General features: G+C 39.5%; 1 protein-coding gene and 1 pseudogene across 4 annotated transcripts in view; one reads left to right on the top strand and one right to left on the bottom strand.

Moving 5' to 3' along the window:
* SLC35F4 (solute carrier family 35 member F4) overlaps window positions 1-26,761 on the top strand; it is a 420,477-nt gene that overhangs the window by 351,515 nt on the left and 42,201 nt on the right. The window lies entirely within an intron of this gene.
* LOC103783868 (serine/arginine-rich splicing factor 10-like) lies at window positions 3,438-26,615 on the bottom strand (annotated as a pseudogene).

The following is a 26,761-nucleotide window of genomic DNA, read 5'->3' as shown; positions in this document are numbered from 1 at the left end:
GTGCTCAGCCCATAGCTGGTTGTGGTTGTTGCTGCTAAATTCTTGGTCCTTATCTCATTTTACAGCTTTAACACAGCTGAGCATATCATTCTGCTTGAAGCACTACCTTCCTCTACTTCTGGATTCTAATTCTCCTACATCCCCTTTTCTGGCTCCATCTTTCTCATTCTCATATGTGGGCTCCTTTTCTGCTCTTAGTCCTTTAAAGTTAGCATTCTGTCCATGGTAGATTCATACTATGGAATACCACTCCGCAATAAAAAGAAACAACAATTGATACACACAACTTGTATACATCTGAGGGCATTATGCTGAGTGAAGAAAGCCAGCCTCAAAATGTTATATACTATATGGTTTAATTTCTATAACGGTTTCAAAATGACATATAGTGATGGAGAATAGACAGGTAGTTGCCAAGGGCTGGGATAGAGGAGGGAGACTAAAAAGGGAAAGTGTGAGAGAGTTTGGGGGTGATGAAACTGTTCTATATCTTACTATGGTGGTGGTTACACAAATCTATATGTGTGGTAAAATGCTGGGTGAAGGGTACATGGGAAGTCTCTGTACAAGTTGTGCAACTTTTATGTGAGTCTAAAATTATTTAAAAATAAAAAGTTTTTTAAAAGTTAGTATTCTTTCACATCACCTGTCATCAGGGAAATACCAATTACAGCAATGAGATACCATTACTTATCTATTAGAATGGCCAAAATCAGAACACTGACAACATCAAATGCTGGAGAGCATGTGGAGCAACAGGAATTCTTAATTATTGTAGTGGAAATGCAAAATGGTGTAGCACCTTTGGAAGATAATTTGACAGTTTCTTACAAAGCTAAATATACTCTTACTGTAAAATCCAGTAATCTCACTCCTTGGTGTTCATTCAAAGGAGTTGAAAACTTATGTCTGCAAAAAATCCTGCACATGAATATTTAGAGCAGCTTTCTTTGTAATTGCCCAGACTTAGATGCAATCAAGATATCCTCTAGTAGGTAAATGGATAAATAAACTGTGGTACATGTGGACATTGGAATATTATTGAGTGTTAAATGAGCTATCAGATTATGAAATGACATAGAGGAAACTTAAATGCACATTACTAAGTGAAAAAAGCCAATCTGAGAAGTCTATATACTGCATGAGTCCAATGATATGACATTCTGGAAAAGGCAAAGTTATTGAGACAGTGAAAAGATGAGTGGTTGTCATAGATTGAAGGGAGGGAGGGATGGATAGGGAGGGAGGCAAAGCACAGAGGATTTTTAGGGAAGTGAAAGTACTCTGTATGATACTCCAATGGTGGATACATGTTGTTATAAATTTGTCAAAAACCCATAGTTGGACGTTGCAGTGAGCCAAGATCCCACCACTGCACTCCAGCCTGGGCATGTCAAAAAAACAAAAACAAAAAACCCATAGAAGGTATGACACCAAGAGTGAACCCTAATGTAAACTATGGACTTTGGGTGATAATGCAGTGTTCATGTAGGTTCATCAGTTGTAACCAATGTGCCACTGTGGTGGGGAATGTTGATAATGGGGGAGGCTATGGATGTGTGGGGGCAGGAATTATATGGGAAATATCTGAACCTTCTTAATTTTGCTATGAACCTAAAACTGCTCTAAGAAATACAGTCTATTTTTTAAGAAGTTAGTATTCTATTCTTCAGAGATCCTTGAAGGCCTGTCTTTCTTTACCTCCTGTGAGCTCTCCCTGTGACTCCTCATCTACTCTTTTTTTCCTTCATTTTGTTTTTATTATAACATGTTTGCTTGATTTACAGCAAGCATAAAATAAGCTGGGTCCTGTTTTGAGCCAGACATTCAAAAATACCATTTCAGAGCCTTCTATAAGAAAGAAAATACAAAATTTAACCCCACAACTTTCCTCTTTGCTAGAACTGCAAACTACTGCTACAGTTTTAAATAGACTTTTTGTTGTTTAAACTATATGTCCAGGAAAATCTAAAAGAAAAATTAAACATGCATATAAATGACTGCATAGCAGAACATGAACACTACCTGCAAACAGTAAAGAAATGAAAGTTAGAAATACTATCAAATATACAAAGGTTCTAGAATCAATCCTTTAAACACATTCCACAAACAGTATTTCAGAACCATTGTTTTGTTCTTTGTAGGCAAAGCCTAGATTACTAAAACCAAAATTGTAAAAAGTAATCCTATAAAAGGAATCGTTTCTCTGTGATAATTCTTACTTATATCTGTAAGCAAGCAATCCGAGACTTTTTTTAATTTTGGCTTTTTATAAAGAAATGAGATTGGACATGTCAAGTCACTTTTGTCCCCAAAACGATCTTTCAGAGAAATACTAGAAATTATAAATGGTTAATAGAAATATTACTTCTTCATTTTTAGTCAGGTACTACACTGATAATCAAAAACTCAGAAGATCTGACTCTTGCTTAAAACTGACTAATCCTTTTTCCAAAATTACTTTAAATTTCATGGTACCACAAAATCACCTAGAATGAATGTTGTCTTTCAACTTGCCTCATATTAAATAAGCTGAGGCATGAAAAGCAAACCTCCCTCATAACGAGGCAGGCAAATTTTGATACAAATGCACAGGTCAAGTGCTGTAAGCATCAAAATTTCAGTTCTTTTACACTATGCACGCACACACAAAGCTTGCTTCCAACAGCTGTAAGAAAACTAAGCAACATTATGATCAACAATGCCCCTTAAACTTTATAATAACTATATAAGAACATTATTTTCCCTTTAAAATTATTTTTGCCATTTTAAGGTGAGTTTTTGTGATGTTTTCTATTTTCCAAATCTTCATAGGAACCAGAAAAAAGCAGTTGAAGCCTCCATGTTTCAGTCAAAAACTCAGTCTCCCTGAAAATACTATGTAACCCAGTTGGCATAATTCCCTAAGACAGTGGGGTTAACAAAAAAACGAATCCACACTTCATCATAAATAATTATCATGACAAGACACCTTGACAAGACATAAAGGCCCGCCCTGAACCTAAATGTGTCTGAGCAGTCAGTGTTGTACTGTAGCTATGACTTCACTTTTGTGTCATTCTTATTAACAAGCTACATTTCTAGGTTAACGGTTCTACCAAATACAAATATGAAAGTTTATTTTTAATAAAAGAATGTTGCAAATTATGGTCAACCACATCTTTTCACCAAATACTTCAAGCATAAAAATGAGAATCTTTACAAAAATATACAGAGACACCACAAATTGGTGGCTGCTCATAACATTAAACAAACTGGACTCTTAAGAGTGGCTTCTCAACAGCATATCATTTTGATTATGATCATTGCCTGGTACAGGGAAAACTAACAAGTGTCTTTTTAATCATCATTGCAACACTGTATTCCTGATAATTTAGGTAAAGCAAACTATGAATAAGTGAATGACACACGCCTAAAAATGATCATGGTTTATACTATCAATGGCTATTGAGCATAGGACTAGTCCAAGACCTTGATACAGATTTTGACCTAAACATAGACTGTGATTTTGACTGAGATTTGGATCTAGGTGGTTCTTTTTTCCCCTAATTCCTTTTCATATCTTGAGCCAGACTTATAATGTGTTTTGGAATCTATTTTTGAGGTGCCTCTAGTTTTGGTGTGAGATGCAGACCTAGAATGTGATTCAGCCTTCATTTCTCTCTTGGGCTGGGACTTGGACTGTGATCTTGAATTGGATTTAGATTTTGAAAAAGATTAATTTCAGTGTTTGAATCTATCATATTTGGAATGGCTTCTGCCATGTGTGGTCTTCCAGTCAGTCTACTGTTTCTAGGACTATACAACCTTCTATAGTTGTAATCAGAAGACCGCCTTCTTGATCTCCTTCTTTTACAACTTTGGCTTCTAGAATGTCTGTATCTGTCATAATCATCATAGCATGAAGAACTGTACACATTCTTCCCTTCCTTGGCTTTCATCTGATTTAGTGTCTTCTGATCTCCCTAGGCAAACTGTATTTTAATCTGCCATCCACAAATCCACTTTCTGTCCAAATTATGTAAGCATCTTCAGCATCACAAACATCCTCAAACTGAATATAAGCAAATCCTCTTGGACAGCGAATGTAGAAATCAAACGGAACATACACATCATCTATAGGACCACAATGACCAAGTTCACACTGTAAATCTTCATACCTGGTGTCATCGGCCACGTTCCTGAAGAAGAGAGATGTGTTCAGCGATACTGGTAGCAGGACATGGTGGTGGTGTGAGTCTCAGCCTAGAGCACTAACAGTCTCAGCAAACTGTCTGCATCTCCGGCTGCCGATCCTCCACTCCCACTTCTCATCTACAGTCATGCAGTTGTAATTTCTCATTCATGTTCCTGAGCTCTGTCCCTGCTTCCTGTGTTCCTGTCTTACGTGCCCATGTATCTAGCAACTATACAGATCTATGTGTGTTGATCTTGAATAAATTGATGCATATATAGTGATAATTTCCATGACCATTCCATGAGAAAACAGTTTCTTTTCTATTTATGGACACATTTTAATCTTGAAGTTTCTATATGGCACAACTAAATCATCCTTCATCAAAATCAATGTATACCATGACATCACAGTCTTCTTATGTGATTTGTGCACTGAACTCCATATTTTTCTGGAAGATATTGTATGTTCTTCCTTCTGGTTGCACCATGGAAATTCTGTGCCTTAGTCACATTTACATTTATATATTTCTTTAGAAAGGCAATGCTTCAGTCCAACAACTCTCCTGCAGTTTAAGTGGAAAACAGTGTTTATTTCTCCTTTCATTTTTCATAGTTTCCCACTGTGCCTAACAATTGATTTTTTAAAAAAAATTTTTAGTGGAGGTCAAACATTGTTTGAATGTGGGGCAAATGGTTTCCCAGGGAGACAGTAAACCAGTCCTTGTAGCTTTCAGTAACATTTTCAGAACAGCATCTAGACACTAGCCATAGCAGAGTGTGTGCTACAGAACAGGAGACTCAAAACAAAGTCAGAGGAAGCACTGAGAACAAGACAAATAATTTCAAAAGATGAAGAAATGTTCTGCAAGAGTGGTGCCCTTAGCATCCGACCGTGTCTCTGAACAAAAATCACCTGTATCCGATGGTAAATGCTGTTTTCCTGGGCACTTGCCCTTCTCCATGTGACTGTTTTTATGCTTCTTGTGCTGTTATCATCACTGTTCATTCTCAGGGGAAATCCATGAGATACAGCTGAAATGACCTGTTGCCTAATTATGATTTGTACTTATACAATTGGCAGTTTTGAAATGAAAATTACTTTAGGGAAATTTTTCAGTCCCTAAAAGAGAAAAATTTTTTAAAGTTGCTTTGATTTGACTTATTTACATATCAGGTAGTTTATCTGGAGCCCAAACTCGTATTATTGTGTTTAAGAGGTTTCGTGTCTTTGACTTTGCTAACATTTCAGTAATTTATTTAGCTGCTGTTCTCCAAAAATGTACGTAGACAAGGAAATGATATAAAGAAAGAATTCTATATAAGAATCAAGCATTTGAGGAAATAAAGGAATACAAAAGGAACTGAATAAAATGTATGTTTTTCTACATAGGTGAATTGAGATCTTTATCAGCCTAGTGGACATTCCAACTGAGCTGAGGTTGAGCCCAATTCTAAAGAATAAAGGGGAAAACAGCAACATTGGAATGAAATTGTCAGTCCTTTTGACTCGGAGACATTGACTAACATTCAATCTTAAAGACTAAAACATTGGAGGCATTAAAAAAAAGGAAGGAATTAAATTTCTCTTTTTTAAAAACACTATCATTCACTTGTTTAAACATCAGGTTTTATAAATTGATAACATTTTTACTTAATGCGGGAACAAGTTAGAATTTTACTGCAAGTGGCTTTATGAATATTGTATTCAACAATGAGTAGTCAGATAGTTTCTGGTATATTCTTTCTTGGGTTCATCTAAGAGACTGTGATCATCTGATTTTTATGATGAATAATAATAAAACCAGTCAGCCCAAAAGCCCAGCATAGCTATGTGAATTTTTAGCTAAATAATGCTTCTTTTTAAAAATGTGGTTGAATTATTTAAAGTAAGTATAATTGCATAAGCAATTAGCTAACAATGTTTTGTTTAGACCTGGTCCAAGGAATAAATGTCTTTGCTAGACAGCATATTAACCACTAGTGTTTGATACACAGATTAATGCTTGCAACAGGGACTGGTAGGTTAAGCATTCTTCCTCAATCTTGTTTCTCTACTCTAAATATATTTATCAAACCCATTTTTGAGACTACGAAGATAAATGCCAATCTGGGCTTTGTCCAAATGATCACAAAACATAAAATACTTGCATCCCAAATAATGAGACTTTATGTTTTGTTCATCTTAAAACAAGTTACAGGATCTGAAGTCCTCCATTACTTCCAGTTGACAAGGCTGAAAAAGTAAACACACCATTTAAATGCAAAATGTGAACTTTATATACAAAATCATATGTTGCCTTGCCCTTGGATAGACTTGTGAATTTCATTTATTGGAGTTACTATAGACCAGGAAAGAGAAGAAGTAGGAGCATTTGAGGGCTACAGTGCCACATTGTCTCTTCCCTTTAACCAGGAACTCACATACAGTAAATAAAACCTCAGATTTTCTGTAAAAAAAACTTTTCAAAAGGGAAAACTCTACACAACTCTTTAGAAATACCACTCTACTATCAGTCATTACCATTTTGAATTTCTTCTTTAAATTAGCTTTATGTTAACCAAACCATGTGCTGCTACACTTTGATGTTTTTGCCTGAGAACATATTTAGTATGAATATGATTGATTGTACCTCTATTTCCTAATCCACAAGTGAATACTTCATGTTTCTGATATTTTGAATGAGAGAATCTCTGAAGTTCCATCCAGCTCTAATAGTTCTTTTAGCAATTACTGCGTGCTATTGAGTTCTGGTTCTTGAACTTTTGGGGGACATGGATTCCTTGTTGAGTGTGCAATTTAAGTTATGGACCATATCTACAGTAATATGCACATACACATAATTTTTTTGATATAGTTTTACAGTATTTCAGGACCTCCTGAAGTCCCCAGATGTCCCTGGACCCCAGATAAAGAGCTCCTATCAGAGCACATACATCTTCCTATTTACGAGTTGTATAGAAAAAAGACATCGCTGATGCTTTCTATATGACTGAATTTTTTTTTTTGCCATTTTACAGATTTATTTCTCAAGAAAAGTATTGTTATGTTTCCTTTTTAAAATATACTTAAGTTCTGGGGTACATGTGCAAAACATGCAGGTTTGTTACATAGCTATACATGTGCCATGGCAGTTTGCTGCACCCATCAACCCGTCATTTACGTTACGTATTTCTCTAATGCTATCCCTCCCCTAGCCTCCCACACTTCAACAGGTCCCAGTGTGAGATGTTCCCCTCCCTGTGTCCATGTGTTCTCATTGTTAAACTCCCACTTATGAGTGAGAACATGAGGTGTTTGGTTTTCTGTTCTTGTGTAGTTTGCTGAGAATGATGGTTTCCAGCTTCATCCATGTCCCTGCAAATGACATGAACTCATCCTTTTTTATGGCTGCTTAGTATTCCATGGTGTATATGTGCCACATTTTCTTTATCCAGCCTATAATTGATGGGCATTTGGGTTGGTTCCAAGTCTTTGCTATTGTTAACAGAGCCGCAATAAACATACGTGTGTGTGTCTTTATAGTAGAATGATTTATAATCCTTTGGGTATATACCCAGTAATGGGATTGCTAGGTCAAATGGTATTTTGTTTAAGGTGTAAGGAAAGGATCCAGTTTCAGTTTTCTGCATATGGCTAGCCAGTTTTCCCAGCACCATTTATTAAATAGGGAATCCTTTCTCCATTGCTTGTTTTTGTCAGGTTTGTCAAAGACCAGATGGTTGTAGATGTGTGGTGTTATTTCTGAGGGCTCTGTTCTGTTCCATTGGTCTATATGTCTGTTTTGGTACCAGTACCATGCTGTTTGGTTTCTGTAGCCTTGTAGTATAGTTTGAAGTCAGGTAGCATGATGCCTCCAGCTTTGTTCTTTTTGCTTAGGATTGTCTTGGCTATGTGGGCTCTTTTTTGATTCCATATGAAATATAAAGTAGTTTTTTCCAATTCTTTCAAGAAAGTCAATGGTAGCTTGATAGGGGTAGCATTGAATTTATAAATTACTTGGGGCAGTATGGCCATTTTTATGATATTGATTCTTCCTATCCATGTGCATGGAATGTTTTTCCATCTGTTTGTGTCCTCTCTTATTTCCTTGAGCAGTATTTTGTAGTTTTCCTTGAAGAGGTCCTTCACATCCCTTGTAAGTGATATTCCTATGTATTTTATTCTCTTTGTAGCAGTTGTGAATGGGAGTTCACTCATGATTTGGCTCTCTGTCTGTTCTTGGTGTATAGGAATGCTTGTGATTTTTGCACATTGATTTTGTATCCTGAGACTTTGCTGAAGTTGCTTATCAGCTTAAGGAGATTTTGGGCTGAGATGATGGGGTTTTCTAAATATGCAATTGCATCATCTGCAAACAGAGACAATTTGACTTCCTCTTTTTCTATTTGAATACCATTTATTTCTTTGTCTGGCCTGATTGCCCTGGCCAGAACTTCCAATACTATGTTGAATAGGAGTGGTGAGAGAGGGCAACCTTGTCTTGTGCCGGTTTTCAAAGGGAATGCTTCTAGTTTTTGCCCATTCAGTATGATATTGGCTGTGGGTTTGTCATAAATAGGTCTTATTATTTTGAGATATGTTCCATCAATACATAGTTTATTGAGAGTTTTTAGCATGAAAGGGTGTTGAATTTTGTTGAAGGCCTTTTCTGCATCTACTGAGATAATCATGTCGTATTTGTCATTGGTTCTGTTTATGTGCTGGATTACGTTTATTGATTTGCATATGTTGAACCAATCTTGCATCCCAGGGATGAAGCCGACTTGAACATGGTGGATAAAGTTTTTGATGTGCTGCTGGATTTGGTTTGCCAGTATTTTATTGAGGAGTTTCACATCAATGTTCATCAGGAATATTGGCCTGAAATTTTCCTTTTTTGTTGTGTCTCCCCCAGGTTTTTGTATCAGGATGACGCTGGCCTCATAAAATGAGTTAGGGAGGATTACCTCTTTTTCTATTGTTTGGAATAGTTTCAGAAGGAATGGTACCAGCTCCTCTTTGTACCTGTGGTAGAATTCAGCTGTGAATCCACCTGGTCCTGGACTTTTTTTGGTTGGTAAGCTATTAATTACTGCCTCAATTTCAGAACTTGTTATTGGTCTACTCAGGGATTCAACTTCTTCCTGGTTTAGTCTTGAGAGGGTGTATGTGTCCAGGAATTTATCCACTTCTTCTAGATTTTCTAGTTTATTTATGTAGAGGTGTTTATAGTATTCTCTGATGTTAGTTTGTATTTCTGTGGGATCAGTGGTGATATCCCCTTTATCATTTTTTATTGTGTCTATTTGATTCTCCTCTCTTTTCTTCTTTATTAGTCTGGATAGTGTCCATCAATTTTGTTGATCATTTCAAAAAACCAGCTCCTGGATTCATTGATTTTTTGAAGGGATTTTTGTGTCTCTATCTCCTTCAGTTCTGCTCTAATCTTAGTTATTTCTTGTCTTCTGCTAGCTTTTGCAATTGTTTACTCATGCTTCTCTAGTTCTTTTAATTGTGATGTTAGGCTGTCCAATTTAGATCTTTCCTGCTTTCTCTTGTGGGCATTTAGTGCTATAAATTTCCCACTACACACAGCTTTATGTGTGTCCCAGAGATTCTGGTACATTGTAACTTGTTCTCACTGGTTTCAAAGAACATCTTTGTTTCTATCTTAAGTTTGTTATTTACCCAGTAGTCATTCATGGCAGGTTGTTCAGTTTCCATGTAGTTGTGTGGTTTTGAGTGAGTTTCTTAATCCTGAGTTCTAATTTGATTGCACTGTGGTCTGAGAGACTGTTATGATTTCCATTCTTTTGCATTTGCTGACGAGTGTTTTCCAATTATGTGGTCAATTTTAGAATAAGTGCAATGTGGTGCTGAGAAGAATGTATATTCTGTTAATTTGGGGTGGAGAGTTCTCTAGATGTCAATTAGGTCCGCTTGGTCCAGAGCTGACTTCAAGTCCTGGATATCCTTGTTAATTTTGTCTCGTTGATCTGTCTAATGTTGATAGTGGGGTGTTAAAGTCTTCCACTATTATTGTGTGGGAGTCTAAGTCTCTTTTTAGGTCTGTAAGAACTTGCTTTACAAATCTGGGTGCTTCTGTATTGGGCACATATATATTTAGGATATTTAGCTCTTCTTGTTGCATTGATCCCTTTACCATTATGTAATGCCCTTCTTTGTCTTTTTTGAACTTTGTTGGTTTAAAATCTGGGTTTTTTCAGAGAATAGGATTGCAACCCCTGCTTTTTTTGCTTTCCATTTGCTTGTTAAATATTCTTCCATACTTTATTTTTGAGCCTATGTGTGATTTGCAAGTGAGATGGGTCTTCTGAATACAGCACACTGATGGGTCTTGACTCTTTATCCAATTTGCCAGTCTGTGTCTTTTAATTGGGGCATTCAGTCCATTCACATTTAAGGTTAATATTGTTATGTGTGAAGTTGATCCTGTCATAAGATGCTAGCTAGTTATTTTGCCTGTTAGTTGATGCAGTTTCTTCATAATGTCAATAGTCTTTACAATTTGGTGGGGTTTTTTAAATTTTTTTATTTATTTTTATTTATTTTTTTATTATTATACTTTAAGTTTTAGGGTACATGTGCACAATGTGCAGGTTAGTTACATATGTATACATGTGCCATGCTGGTGCACTGCACCCACTAACTCGTCATCTAGCATTAGGTATATCTCCCAATTTTATCCCTCCCCCCTCCCCCCACCCCATAACAGTCCCCAGAGTGTGATGTTCCCCTTCCTGTGTCCATGTGTTCTCATTGTTCAATTCCCACCTATGAGTGAGAATATGCGGTGTTTGGTTTTTTGTTCTTGCAATAGTTTACTGAGCATGATGATTTCCAATTTCATCCATGTCCCTACAAAGGACATGAACTCATCATTTTTTATGGCTGCATAGTATTTCATGGTGTATAGGTGCCACATTTTCTTAATCCAGTCTATCATTGTTGGACATTTGGGTTGGTTCCAAGTCTTTGCTATTGTGAATAGTGCCGCAATAAACATACGTGTGCATGTGTCTTTATAGCAGCATGATTTATAGTCCTTTGGGTATATACCCAGTAATGGGATGGCTGGGTCAAATGGTATTTCTAGTTCTAGATCCCTGAGGAATCACCACACTGACTTCCACAATGGTTGAACTAGTTTACAGTCCCACCAACAGTGTACAAGTGTTCCTATTTCTCCACATCCTCTCCAGCACCTGTTGTTTCCTGACTTTTGAATGATTGCCATTCTAACTGGTGTGAGATGGTATCTCATTGTGGTTTTAATTTGCATTTTTCTGATGGCCAGTGATGGCAAGCATTTTTTCATGTGTTTTTTGGCTGCATAAATGTCTTCTTCTGAGAAGTGTCTGTTCATATCCTTCGCCCACTTTTTGATGGGGTTGTTTGTTTTTTTCTTGTAAATTTGTTTGAGTTCATTGTAGATTCTGGATATTAGCCCTTTGTCAGATGAGTAGGTTGCAAAAATTTTCTCCCATTTTGTGGGTTGCCTGTTCACTCTGATGGTAGTTTCTTTTGCTGTGCAGAAGCTCTTTAGTTTAATTAGATCCCATTTGTCAATTTTGACTTTTGTTGCCATTGCTTTTGGTGTTTGAGACATGAAGTCCTTGCCCATGCCTATGTCTTGAATGGTAATGCCTAGGTTTCCTTCTAGGGTTTTTATGGTTTTATGTCTAACATGTAAGTCTTTAATACATCTTGAATTAATTTTTGTATAAGGTATAAGGAAGGGATCCAGTTTCAGCTTTTTACATATGGCTAGCCAGTTTTCCCAGCACCATTTATTAAATAGGGAATCCTTTCCCCATTGCTTGTTTTTCTCAGGTTTGTCAAAGATCAGATAGTTGTAGATATGTAGTGTTATTTCTGAGGGCTCTGTTCTGTTCCATTGATCTATATCTCTGTTTTGGTACCAGTACCATGCTGTTTTGGTTACTGTAGCCTTGTAGTATAGTTTGAAGTCAGGTAGTGTGTTGCCTCCAGCTTTGTTCTTTTGGCTTGGGATTGACTTGGCGATGCGGGCTCTTTTTTGGTTCCATATGAACTTTAAAGTAGTTTTTTCCAATTCTGTGAAGAAAGTCATTGGTAGCTTGATGGGGATGGCATTGAATCTATAAATTACCTTGGGCAGTATGGCCATTTTCACGATATTGATTCTTCCTACCCATGAGCATGGAATGTTCTTCCATTTGTTTGTATCCTCTTTTATTTCCTTGAGCAGTGGTTTGTAGTTCTCCTTGAAGAGGTCCTTCACGTCCCTTGTAAGGTGGATTCCTAGGTATTTTATTCTCTTTGAAGCAATTGTGAATGGGAATTCACTCATGATTTGGCTCTTTGTTTGTCTGTTATTGGTGTATAAGAATGCTTGTGATTTTTGTACCTTGATTTTGTATCCTGAGACTTTGCTGAAGTTGCTTATCAACTTAAGGAGATTTTGGGCTGAGACGATGGGGTTTTCTAGATATACAATCATGTCGTCTGCAAACAGGGACAATTTGACTTCCTCTTTTCCTAATTGAATACCCTTTATTTTCTTCTCCTGCCTAATTGCCCTGGCCAGAACTTCCAACACTATGTTGAATAGGAGTGGTGAGAGAGGGCATCCCTGTCTTGCCTTTGACAAAATTCAACAACCCTTCATGCTAAAAACTCTCAATAAATTAGGTATTGATGGGACGTATCTCAAAATAATAAGAGCTATCTATGACAAACCCACAGCCAATATCATACTGAATGGGCAAAAACTGGAAGCATTCCCTTTGAAAACTGGCACAATTTGGTGTTTTTTTCCAGTGGCTGGTACCGGTTGTTCCTTTCCATGTTTAGTGTTTCCTTCAGGAGCTCTTGTAAGGCAGGCCTGGTGGTGACAGAATCTCTCAGCATTTGCTTGTCTGTAAAGGATTTTATTTCTCTTTTGCTTATGAAGCTTAGTTTGGCTGGATATGAAATTCTGGGTTGAAAATTCTTCTCTTTAAGAATATTGAATATTGGCCCCCACCCTCTTCTGGCTTGCAGTGTTTCTGCCGAGAGATTCACTGTTAGTCTGATGGGCTTCCCTTTGTGTGTAACCCGACCTTTCTCTCTGGCTGCCCTTAACATTTTTTCCTTCATTTCAACCTTGGTGAATCTGACAATTATGTCTTGGGGTTGCTCTTCTCAAGGAGTATCTTTATGGTGTTCTCTCTATTTCCTGAATTGGAATGTTGGCCTGTCTTGCTAGGTTGGGGAAGTTCTCCTGGATAATATCCTGAAGAGTGTTTTCCAACTAGGTTCCATTCTCCCCGTAACTTTCAGGTACACCAATCAAACATAGATTTGGTCTTTTCACATAGTCCCATATTTCTTGGAGGCTTTTTTCATTTCTTTTCATTCTTTTTTCACTAATCTTGTCTTCTTGCTTTATTTCATTGAGTTGATCTTCAGTCTCTGATATCTGTTCTTCTGCTTGATCGATTCGCCTGTTGATACTTTATATGCTTCACGAAATTCTTGTGCTGTGTTTTTCAGTTTCATCAGGTTATATGTGTTCTTCTCTGAACTGGTTATTCTACTTAGCAATTTGCCTAACCTTTTATCAAGGTCCTTAGCTTCCTTGCATTGGGTTAGAACATGCTCCTTTAGCTCGGAGGAGTTTTGTTATTACCTACCTTCTGAAGCCTACTTCTGTCCATTTGTCAAACTCATTCTACGTCCAGTTTTGTTCCCTTGCTGGTGAGGAGTTGTGATCCTTTGGAGAAGAGGCATTCTGGTTTTTGGAATTTTTAGCCTTTTTGTGCTGGTTTCTCCCCATCTTCATGGATTTATCTACCTTTGGTCTCTGATGTTGGTGACCTTGGCATGGGGTCTCCTGGTGGATGTCCTTTTTGTTGATGTTGATGCTATTCCTTTCTTTTTGTTAGTTTTCCTTCTAACAGCCAGGCCCCTCTGCTGCAGGTCTGCTGGAGTTTGCTCGAGGTCCCCTCCAGACCTTGTTTGCCTGGGTATCACCAGCGGAGGCTGCAGAACAGAAAAGATTGCTGCCTGTTCCTTTCTCTAGAAAATTTGTCCCAGAGGGGCACCCGCCAGATGCCAGCCAGAGCGCTCCTGTATGAGGTGTCGGTCAGCCCCCACTTGGAGGTGTCTTCCAGTCAGGATAAATGGGGTCAGGGACCCACTTGAGGAGGTAGTCTGACCCTTAGCAGAGCTCAAATGCTGTGCTGGGAGATCCGCTGCTCTCTTAAGAGCCATTAGGTAGGGACGTTTAAGTCTGCTGAAGCTGAACCCACAGTTGCCCCTTTCCCTAGGTTCTCTTTCCCATGGAGATGGGGTTTTATCTATAAGTCCCTGACTGGAGCTGCCGCCTTTCTTTCAGTAATGCCCTGCCCAGAGAGGAGGAATCTAGAGAGGCAGTGTGGCCCCAGCAGCCTTGCTGAGCTGCGGCGGGCTCCACCCAGTTCGAACTTCCCAGCATCTTTGTTTACACTGTGAGGGTAAAACCACCTACTCAAGCCGCAGCAATGGTGGACGCCCCTCACCCCACCAAGCTCAAGCATCCCAGGTCCACCTCAGACTGCTGTGCTGGCAGCAAGAATTTCAAGCCAGTGGATCTTAGCTTGCTGGGTTCTGTGCGGGTGGGACCTGCCAAGGCAGACCACTTGGCTCCCTGGCTTCAAGCCCTCTTTCCAGGGGAGTGAGTGGTTCTGGCTCGCTGGCATTGCAGGTGCCCCTGGGGCATGAATAAAAAACTCCTGCAGCTAACTTGGTGTCTGCCCAAGTGACCACCCAGTTTTGTACTTGAAATCCAGGGCCCTGGTGGTGTAGGCACTGGAGGGAATCTCCTTGTCTGTGGGTTGTGAAGACCATGGGAAAAGCGCAGTATCTGGGCCGGAGTGCACTGTTCCTCACAGTACAGTTCCTCCCGGCTTCCCTTGGGTAGGGGAGGGAACTCCCCCGACCCCTTCTGCTTCCTGGGTGAGGCAACACCCCACCCTGCTTCTGCTTACCCTCCGTGGGCTGCACCCACTGTCTAACCAGTCCCAGGGAGATGAACCAGGTACCTCAGTTGGAAATGCAGAAATCACCCGCCTTCTGCGTCAGTCTTGCTGGGAGCTGCATACCAGTGCTATTCCTATTTGGCCATCTTGCCAGTAAGCTGCCACGATGACTGGATTCTTTATGCCAAATATACATAAAAGGTCTTTTCACATTTTATTTTAAAATCTTGGGTCATGTGATCAATTTGTTTTACTCATATACTAATAATACGTCCTAAATGTCAGATAGAAACACTTAGGGCTAGTTTTAAGACGTTCTCTTGGATCCCACTTGATATGATTTTATTACTGAAATGTAAAAAGAAAACAACTCTCATCATAAGACACCATCGTTACTTAACCCAAGAACAAACTGATTCTACTAGATTTAGATGGCATCTTTAAAGTCCCTTCTGTTGCCTACATATCAGGTCAGAGTTTATTTTCTTCTTTGAATGACAGAAGCAATTAATTTTTGAAAAACAAAACTAAAAACTAAACTATCACGACCTGTAAATGGCATTCAGTAAGTCCCAGGTTCCCTATTAATTGCTTGGCTAACTCCTCCTCTGGGTTCCTGCTTAGACATCACTTCCCTAGGAAAGCTTGCTTGAGCCCCCAACCTGGTTAAATGCCTCTGCCGTGACTCATACAGACCCACTCTACCCCTCCTAGCACACTGCTTATCCATACTATTGCAATTGCCAACTTTCTGGTCTGTATTTCCCTAAAGTCTTTAAACCCTGTGAGGTGAGGGTCATCATTATTCACAGCTATTTTATGAGCACCTAAGATAGTGCCTAGCACATGCAAGGTATTGAGTAAATGTTTATTGGGTAAGTGAATAAACAAATGCATATAATGTATATAAAGGTATCTCTGATTAGGAAGCTCTGTCATTTTTTTTTCTTTTTAAGAATAACTACAGTTAGGCCAGGTGCGGTGGCTCATGCTTGTAATCCCAGCACTTTGGGAGGCTGAGGCAGGTGGATCACGAGGTCAGGAGATCGAGACCATCCTGGCTAACATGGTGAAACCCCGTCTCTACTAAAAATATAAAAAGTTAGCCGAATGTGGTGGCAGGCGCCTGTAGTCCCAGCTACTCGGGAGGCTGAGGCAGGAGAATGGCATGAACCCGGGAGGTGGAGGTTGCAGTGAGCCGAGATCACACCACTGCACTCCAGCCTGGGCGACAGAGCGAGACTCTGTCTCAAAAAAAAAAAAAAAAAAAAAAGAATAAGTACAGTTAAGCTGAGCTCAAATTTCCAATATGGGGTTTCCCTATGAATGGGAAAGAGTCTAATCTATAAATCATCATCCGAAAGCTAAGGCTCAAGTTATCTGACTTAACATTCAGGCTGTTTTTGCAAAACAGAAAACCACATTTTCATAATGTATAATGCGGTGTCTGTGGCTCTGATTGAGAGGAAGGGGGACTTGAGAAAGGGGATGAGGCGAGGAAGAAGAGGGGCTAAGGTTTAGTCAGCTATAGCCAGGAGAAGAGTGGAGGAGGCTGACCCACAGTGTCAAGGGATGAACAAAGGGGAACTTAGTCCTTATTTAAGATGAAGGTGGGGCTGTGGTTGAGAGGTAAGGGACCCCTCAAACTATATGGACAAGGAGAGGCAGGGAAGCAAGGATGCTCCAAAGCAACAAGTAAAGGGAATAGACAGAAAAAGAGTGGAATTCAAAGTAAACAGGCAGTGATGGAGACAGTAGACAGTAAAGAAGTGGAGCCTGGAGAAAATCTCAAATGCGCTGGGAAGACCCAACCAGCCCACCCAATTCATACACTTCCCTAGAAGGCTGGTCTTCAGGAGATATTTAACTTTGTCAGTCTCTTTGGGGAATTCTCAGTGTTTTTCACTGAGGGGGCAAGAATCCTCTTGTGCTTTTTACTGGGGGAGCATGTACATCACAAAGTTCAAACATTCACAACTTTGATTGTAACCCAAGGGGGCAGTTAATCATCACAGTTTAATATATAAACCTTATAGCACATTTGACATCAAACTAGCCAATGCGCAAGGGTCAATTTCCCCTTCATAATTCTGGAAAATTATACCCTTACTACCACGCTAAGATGGTATATGTTATGAGAATTCTGTTGGTTGATATTCTCTAAGTGGATCAAGAAAAATACTATTAAAATAAGAGATTAGGTATGAAGTTTCAAGTTTGAGAAGCTGAAAAAGTTCTGGAGATGGATGTTGGTAATGGTTGAACAACCATATGAATGTACTTAATTCAACTGGACTTTACACTTAAAAGAGTTAAAATGATAAATTTTATGTTATGTACATTTTGCCACTATAAAAACATAAGAGAATAGCAGTAAGAGCTTGATATAAAGAAATGGTAGTTATTTTCCAATTTTAAATGTAGAAAATCAAGAGACACATGACAAAAGAAATATCTAGGGTCAGGTGCTCAGTTAGTAGTAGTTAAACCAGCTACTGAGCCCTAGGAATCCTAATATTTGGTATAAGGTTCTTTTCAGGCAAAGCTCCAGATCTAACCCTCTATCCCATCTATATGCACAGCTGAGGTTCTAAAAGCCTCATAATATTGTTTTGTAAAGAGGATCAATTTCACATTGTGTGCCATGGATTTTAAAAACTATATCCTTTGGTAAAAGCCAGTACATAAGTTTAATTTATCACATAACCTATTGAAATTTCTCTTGGAAAATACACTCCTTAAAGCAGCAGTTAACAATGAAGAAATGAAGTGAGCAGTTAAAAAAAAAAAAAAAGAAAGGAAAATGTTTGTTTCTTGTTCTTTCAGGGATTCTCACTTAGATCTTTTGCTCCAGGGAAGTTTCCAAATGCATTGATATTTCCTGGAAATGTCTTGCCCTGTGCCTAGGAATAATTCTGAGAAACCCTTTCTTAGTGAAACGTTCTCAATTGTCATGGTGATGCTTAGGAAAGACACATTTTAAAGGAGGTGAGAGTGAAGAATCATATTGGTTTCACAAAGTTTAGGATTTTAACTTGTACTTAGCTGGAAAGACAGCCCTACCTGGTATTAAGTCACAAGGTCCTCATAAAATTTTAAAAGTTTAGACTGAAATTTTCATAGAATTTCTTGTCCTACTTTCTTATTTGATGGATGAGAACACTCAAATCTCAAAAGCTTCAGTGAAATTTTCATAGAATTTCTGGTCCCACCCTCTTATTTTATGGACGAGAACACTCAAATCTAAAAAGTTTAAGTGACATCCCAAGGTCACCCCAAGGTCACACAGCTTTCTCCCTACATGTTGTCTTACAAACCCCTCATATGCACTTGTTTAGAGCAGGAACCAAGCTCTCTTCATGGCTGATCTACCACCCAGAAGTCATTATGAGGAGCTGTCTAGTTTGAAATCCCATACCCACCACTCCCTGTTGCCCCATCAGAGAGAGATCTAGAGCTCATCTGCCATTTCCCTCTACTGTGACAGCTGGGCCCTTCATTAAAAACAGTTGCCTGAGGGAGAATGGTCACATGCACACACACCTCCTTTTAAGTCTTTTTACTTCCAATTCTTTTTCAACTTGTCTTAGTTATTATTAAAAATTCTGTCATTTGTTCATCCTTTTTGTCTGTTTCTTATTCTTTGGGAAATAACAACTTTACTCATGAAACCTCACCATGTATCAGCTTAAAGAAATATTTGTCATTGTTGATAACGAAAGATTGATGCTAATGGGCTACCTGTACCGAAGAAGTCTGTTCTAGGATTTAAGGGAAATTAAACAGAATAAATATCCAGGGCACCAACACTGAGAGTTTTTGGAAATACACAGAAATTTCCCTGAAGATCCCCTCCAGTAATTACCAACAACTTTTTCTTCCTCCTTAAATGAAATCTGCTTTTCCTCAATCACTAACTCTCAAAATAAATATGAAACCATTTTTATTCAATATTTTCTTGTTTTACTTAATGACTGATTTTATTTTATGTGTTTCCCCACTGCAAATGTCCAGTATTTTAGCAATAATGGGATGTTAGTACCAATCTGCAGCCAAACCACATTTTATAACTTTGTTTATGTGGGTAAATGCATTTAGATCTGGAAAAACTCCAGTTTATAAGTCAGAAACTGCCTATGGTGTATGCCCTGAGTTTAAATAAAATTCAGTCAGTAAATATTTTTTGAGAGCCTTCTAGGTGAAAAGGCACCAGTCCAGGGGTTATAATGTTCTGCAAATAAAATACATAATAACACAAACATACATTACATCATCTACTCCTTACAACAACTTTACTAGGTAGATGTTACTTTCCTCCTTGCCAATAAAGAAACTGAGGCTTGGAGAGGAAAGATAACTTGCTCAAGAGCACAATCCCAGTGGGAGGCAGAGCTGTCTTTCTCTTCCAGGTCACCTGACTCCCAAGTCTGGGCTCTTTCAGCTGTGCTGTGGTGCAATAATTATGCTCTAATGAGACTATGCAGGAAGTCAAGCTGTATTTTCAAAAGTCTTTGGAAGCTATGTATCAGAAGCTTCTGGGAAAAATAGAAATTTGTGCTGAATCTCAGGTAGAAAAATGTTTGCTCGGATTATTGCTGCCTTAGAAATACCTCTTAGAGAATGCTATCCCAAGTTACTAAGAAACTGAAAAACCTATTGTTGGAACAACTGGGACTCCAGGAGGATAGGGTGACTGATGTTTTTGACTGTGAGTGACCCATTGTTGGGGGAGGAGAGGGGACATAGGAGCACAGACTGCCATCTCCTCAGGGGAGTGTATGACAGGCTCTCCGTTTGCCATCAGTAAGACTTCTCCTTTATTAATAACAAATCTCAGATATTTCACTTTGATCTAAACCCCTGATGGAGTCAGACACACAATAAATTATATAAATGCTCCAGTAAGATTTGCTTAAAAGCCTTGAGAGCTAAATCTCTTCCATGCACCTGCTAATCAGACCAACTCAGCATGTTTATTAATGGTCTCCATCCAGAAGGAGGAAACTCAGACAGCTTCCCAAGATAGTAAGCAGTTGTTCTCAACTCTCCCATAAGACAGAGAAGCAGGGACTCCAAAACAACCCAGCTCCTGCTGCCCAGATCTTAAATATGATAGCTCCTTAGAGTTAATGGCATGCAGTGCTCATGAAAGATCTAAAAGTTACCATCAGTACAGTCTCTATCCCATGCTCACGTCTCAAAGATGCAAATGTGAGGCAGCTCTTGATGCATCTGGAGTTTATTGACTTTCCTGCTAATTACCCAATTTCTCAAGTATTTGTTGAATATTTAGTGTGTGCCCAACATTCTTTCATGGAGGCATAAGAGATTCAAAATTGGTCCTTGTCCTTAATTATGGTATTGCTACTCTTGTTCATTTATTCATTTAGTCACTTAAATATTTCTTGAGCATGCGTAGTTGGAGATGATAAGACATATGCACATTAAAGTTACTGAACACAGTAGAGCATAATTAGATGTTATCTTTACTTTCTCCCCAAGGGTCAGTGAGCTCAACAAATGCTTATGAAAAGCTACTAAGTGCCAATACTGGAGATACAGAAATAGCTAAGACAGAGCCCTGACTATTAAGAAGCTCACAGCCAGGAAGAAAAATAAATAAACCAGAAATTACAGTAGAATATGGTGTAGTTAGGTTAAGTGCAGTGTGCACAGAGGAGGGAAAATGGCCAAGGAATGCCCCTATATGTAAGTGACACTTGAACTGAATCTTGAAGCTTGAATATGAGTTCATAGAATGTTGGCCCAACTGCTGGGTGGGGAGAAGTGGTCATCAACAAGGCTAGAGAAAAAGGCAGGCATGAGACTTGAGACTTGCTTGTAATAGCCTGGGAAGTTACAGCTCCCTTCTCTCTGACTGCCCCACTAATGCCAGCTCCTTCCCCAAACTTTTTTTTTTAGAGACGGGTTCTCACTCTGTTGTCCAGGCTGGAGGGCAGTGGCACAATCATAGCTTACTGCAGCCTCCAACTCCTGGGCTCAAGTGATCTTCCTGCCTCAGTCTCCAAAGTTGCTGGGGTTATAGGTGTGAACCACTGCATCTGGCCTCAAACTTTGATCTCTGCCTCCTCTACTCAGTGGTAGTAACTCAGACTCCAGCTTTCTGCACCACAGTGAGGACATTGTCACTGTGTCACTTGAGATATTGTCTCAAGGAAAAGCTGGAGATTATGAGGCTGACCTTGTAAGATCTTAGGGACTGCACTGTTGCACTGCACAGTGACCAACATCTGAGCTCAGTTTCCTCATATGCTTTGTCCAGTTTTATTTTGTTTACAGTGGGAGGGAGGCCAAGTTACTTCATCTAGCTGGAACTCTCCCATGTATCTTGACTAACTTCACTCGACTTTGATGTTATCTACCTTTCAGTTTCTCAAACCCCTGCCTCCATTCCTCTTCCTTCCACCTCCTTCACCTCTTCTCTACTGAAACTACTTTCATTAATCACCTGGGAGGTCCTTATTGCCATAGCCAATGGGCATTTCTTTCACTTTGAATCTCCTTGTCTTGTTGGCAGTCGTAGAAGTGATTAAATGGTAACTCTTTTTTTTTTTTTTTTAACTCTTCTCTTAGATTCTCTCAGCTCTATGACTCTGCTTTTGCCTTCGACGACTGTACCATATCGTTTGCTGGCCTCAACTTCTTCCACCCCTTAATAACAGCATTTCCCAGGACTGTTCCCCGGGGTGTTCATCCTGGACCTGCTGGGCATCTTCTCTATACTCACAGCTTTAGAGAGTTTATTTCTTACCCTGCCTTCCATTGTCTCTTACATGGGAATACACCCAACTTCGTATGACAATCCTGTCTTCTTCACCCATACCCTTGTTAGATTTATCCAGCTGCCTAGCAGGGATTTGTACCTTGATATCCCCCCTCAAAACAGATCTGGCTTCTGTCTCCTTTTAAACTTTATATCCTTCTCTCCTTTATCTACTGCACTCTATCTACACTACACCAACCTGCATTTAGTTCCTATAACACACCAAACTCTCCCCACCACAGGGTCTTTGCATGTGCAGTTCCTGCTTCCTGAATCTCCCTTTCCTCTGTTTATGCCTCAGCCTTTAAGTCCCAGTTTGCCCATAATCTCCTCAGAGAAGCATCCCTGCACAACCTTATGTAACTAGACACCACTCTGCTATTCCCAATCACTACCCACTCTTGCATTCTTCACAGAACTTAGAACTTGTCATTATTGGCTGATGTATTTGCTTACACATGCTCTATCCATATGTTTATGTGTTTGTTCACTTACTTTAAGCTTCCAAGGACTGAAACCATGTCTGTTTTATCAATTCGAGTCTGCATGGTACCTATCACAGTTCCTGGCACATAGGAGAAACTCAGTAAATACACTCAGTAAGTATTTGTCAGATGCATGAGTGAGATCATCACCAGACTCACTCCATTTCTTCTCTACAGGAGGAACTTCCACCCCAGGTTTTCTGTGCCAGGAATTGATGTTGGAGACACAAGCACATAAAGCATGGTCTTCCATGCTTCTACAACATTTCATTGATATATTAATAAGGAAAAATAAAATTGTGAGACAAAGTGAATCCTGAGCTGAGAGAAACCGATGGGTTAGATTCTGTGGTTATAGAGTTTTTAAAGTTGAAAAACCGAAGTTTGTCTTACAGCCCAAATTGAACCTCATTAAGGCTCAGCTTCACCATTATTGAGTCCAGATGGTACAGTTGCCTTCACAGACCCCACGCAGTCATCAGGCTGTTTTCCTGCTGGTCTTGACCAGTTTCCCAAGAAGTGGTTGCCCAATAAGTGTTGTTCTTACTTCTGGGCTCTTCCAGTTTCTCACACCCTCCAGGCTCAGGGTCCTACAGATTCTCACTTTTATTAATCCCAGGATTTGTCATTATATTAGCACATTTCATATTGGGTTATAATTTACCTGTTTTTCAGTCTCTTTTCCCTAATATAGTGTGAACTGAGGCAGAAACTTAGTCTTCACCCTCTTTGTAGTCCATAAGGTCTAGTTCAATGTCTGGAACATAGAGACTCCTCAATAAATCCTTATGAATGAATGAATAAGAGTTGCCAAAACTCCTCTAGCCAAAACAAATAGTGACAAGGAAAATTATCCTCTGGGCTATAGATGTGTGGGTCAAAGTTTCCCTAGAGTTTTTCTCTGATATTGGATAACTTCTATCCTCACATAGCAGCTCCTCTCTATAGTCCTGGAGGCTAGGAACACGTGGCAGCCAGTCATCCACGAAGTAGCCAGCAAGGGCCTAATGTGGGGAAGTGGAGGGGTAAGGATGGCAAAAGGAGATGGATTCAAGGAATGTTAGAAGGTAATGCCAGCAGCATTTTTACCTTATTCCAAAGCCTGTGTAGTAAATTTAAGCCATCTTCCGGACAGTGTGAACATCAGAAGGATTATCTTTCACTCCATCAGATAAATTTAGGATTTCGAGAGGAGAGCACGCATAACAAACTGCAAGAGCTGCCTCTACAAGAAACATTTTAAATATTCTATGCTCAACTGTCAGCAACAGCACATTAAGCATTCTAATACTTGCATAGCTCCCATAATTCGCCTCACATGGGTGAATACGGTACTCCTGGGAGGTGACTTACTCTCCTTTGCTTACCAAAGGAACAGAACAAATACTTTAATATCATTTTTTCCTTATCTCTGGCTAAGAAATGACCCTTATGGTGAGGATTGTGATTAAACATTTGCAACAATCATGGGAGCAGAGAGGTGATAAACATGCCAAACCAGTTTCCCTGAACTCAGGGTAGCAAGATTTCCAGGAGCTTAATGAGAGCTTCACATTTTCTTCTATTAAATTACAAAAACATGCCTGATTTTTATAAATCTATTGCACTGTGAATAAAAGATCATTTTTTTCTAATAAAACTACGCTGAATTATCTGAATCTGCCATATGCCATCTTTTCTCCCATCCATCCATCCATCGATCCATCCATGCATCCGTCTGCATACATGTCTATCCCTACCTCCCACATAACAGATTTGGGATGGTTTATCGACTCCTTAAATTAACATAATTTCTGTATTTTCAAAATCTCTGCATAGAAAAGTGTTTCCCTGATCTTTGCATTTGTGTCCTGTCTATACTTCCTGCATGCGCTTTCTCATCTCCCACTTGTTTCTCAATAAAGGCCAGTCTGGCTTTTGCCCCTGCTACTCCACCAACAGTGCTCTTTCCAAAGTCAGCAATGACTGTCTTGTCACTAAGTCACATTTTTACCATGGCCACCTTCTCCCATTCTGTTCCTTTGATTTCTGTATTGTTATAATTTCCTGTTTCTCTCCGCCCCCCCCCCCCATCTTTTGGGCTGCTTTTCTTTTTTTTAACAGGTTCATATCCTTTTAATTACTGGGTTTCTTGAGTCTCAGCCCTTGTTATCTGCAGTTCTCAGTCAACATTTTCCTTCTGGGTGATCTCATCCCCTCCTGTATGAGTTTGCTAGGGCTGCTGTAACAAAGTTCCACAAACATGGTGGCTGAAACAACAGAAATGTATTGTCTCACAGTTCTGAAGGCTGGAAGTCCAAGGTCAAGGTATCCACAGGTTTGCTTTCTTCTGAGGCCTGTGGGAGGCAGTCTGTTCCACCACCTCCCCCATAGCTTCTAGTGATTTTTTGGCAATCTTTGGCATTCCTTGGCTTATAAAAGCATCCATTCTTTCTCTGGCTTCATCTTTACATGGTGTTCTCCCCATGAGTGTGTGTGCCCAAATTTTCCCTTTTTAGAAGGACACTGGTCATATGGAATTAAGGGCTACCTTAATGACCTCATTTTAATTTGATCACCTCTGTAAAGGTGTTATCTCTAAATAAGGTCACATGCTCAGGTACTGAGGGTTAGAACTTCAATATGTGAATTTGACGGAGGGGAGAGAGAGTGGAACGCAATTCAACGTATAACCCCTCCCGTAGCTTCAGTGACTTTTCCATACGCTGATGACTCTCAAATCTGTTTCCAGCCCAAATCTGTCTTCTGGACTCTAGATCTGTGTGTCCAACTGCCCACTGACCATTTCTCCTTGGATGAGTTTCATGCACTTAAACTCACCACGTCTAAGACTGCATTCATTACCCTTCCCACAAACCAGGTCCTCCTTCTAGCTCTGTAAATGGTGTTTTATCAATTCAGTTGTCCAAGACAGAAACTGATGCTTATTCTTGACCCCTCTTTCACCCTTATTTCTACACCCATGTTCAATTATTTACCAAGTTATATCCATTCCATCTCTGCGATACTGTTCAGTCTACCTCTCTTCAACCTCACTGCTGCCACCTCTTCAAGGCCACTTTAATCTGTCCCCTAGACATCCAGTTTTCTCTTAACAAGTCATTCTACCTCAAGTTTTACTTCCTCTCAGTCCGTTCTCCACATTACACAGTGATCTTCTAAAAACTCAAATCCGATGATTCCATTTCCCTACTTAAATCCTTTCAAATGTCAGTGAGTGTCTTGGAAGTGGGCATTGACCCAGATTGGTGTTAGGCTTTGAACTGGACTTTGAAGGGACAGTAGGATTTAGGTAAGTGAGGAAGAGGCTTCTATGAGTGTGGAGCTGGGACTCATCATTGTGGGTTTAGATCCAAAGACTGTTTCAGCCCATCTACCTGGCAGTTGTGGATACCCATAACAATTGTGAAAACAAACTGATGCTGGTTGTTTAGCTTATGTCCCCAGAGGCAGAAACTTGCGAATAGTTTCATTTAGATTGTGGCTTAAATCACAGCAGAGCTTCCTAAGCAGCTGTCTCTGCCAGTTCCTGACTGGTACTCCTCCCCTGGGTGACAAATGTGTATATGCTAATAGCATTAGCTGTACCCTGGCATGCTCGTCTGCCCATTTATTTCTTTCTGCTAATGAACAAGGCATAAATATTTTGTGAACTGAGCCATAGGATTACAGTTTAAAAGCCCACTTCCCCAAAGAGAAGATACTTGTGGACCATTAGTACTGGCAAGGGGCTGTGCAGTGAATTGCCTTCCAGAGAAAAGGCTGGCTTGTCCACCTACTCGGCATTTAGCACTCTTTATAGAAATTGCTTGTATAATTAGCTTTTCCCCTGCTGGACCATAAAAAAATGAGGGCAAGCACCATGCCTTCTTGTTCTTCCCTGTGCTTAGCAGAGGGGCAGGCACTGCTAGGCACACAGTAGGCATCCATAACTTATTAATTAATTAGTCATCACAGAATTAGGCCAGTAGCCACAGGTTTCTTGATTTATTCTAAATTGAGTTTTGAACTATAATGGATTATGAGACTGCCTTATTAATGCGTTGTCAAATCTACCAATCAAGAAACTCACCAGGGCCATTTGGAAGAGAAGGTTCTAGGAGAGCGTACCAGGGAGGAATTTGTAAGCAGAGGGTTTCTACAGTCCATAAAGGAGTATTTGCCAAACTTGGCAGAGTGGTTGACATTGCAAGAGGACAGTGGTGATGTCACAAGGTCCATAAGGATTTTAGTACTCTTTGTATACACTTGTATGTAGGTAAATAAGCTAGTTCAAGTTACAAGGAAACCAAGAATTTGGAGCAAAAGAAACAAAGGTTCAAATGAAGAAAAG

The sequence above is a fragment of the Pan paniscus genome, chromosome 15 (assembly GCF_029289425.2).
Source record: "Pan paniscus chromosome 15, NHGRI_mPanPan1-v2.0_pri, whole genome shotgun sequence".
Classification (NCBI taxonomy): Eukaryota; Metazoa; Chordata; class Mammalia; order Primates; family Hominidae; genus Pan; species Pan paniscus.
Note: the sequence above shows the minus strand (reverse complement) of the source record. Positions and strands in the feature narration are given on the sequence as shown.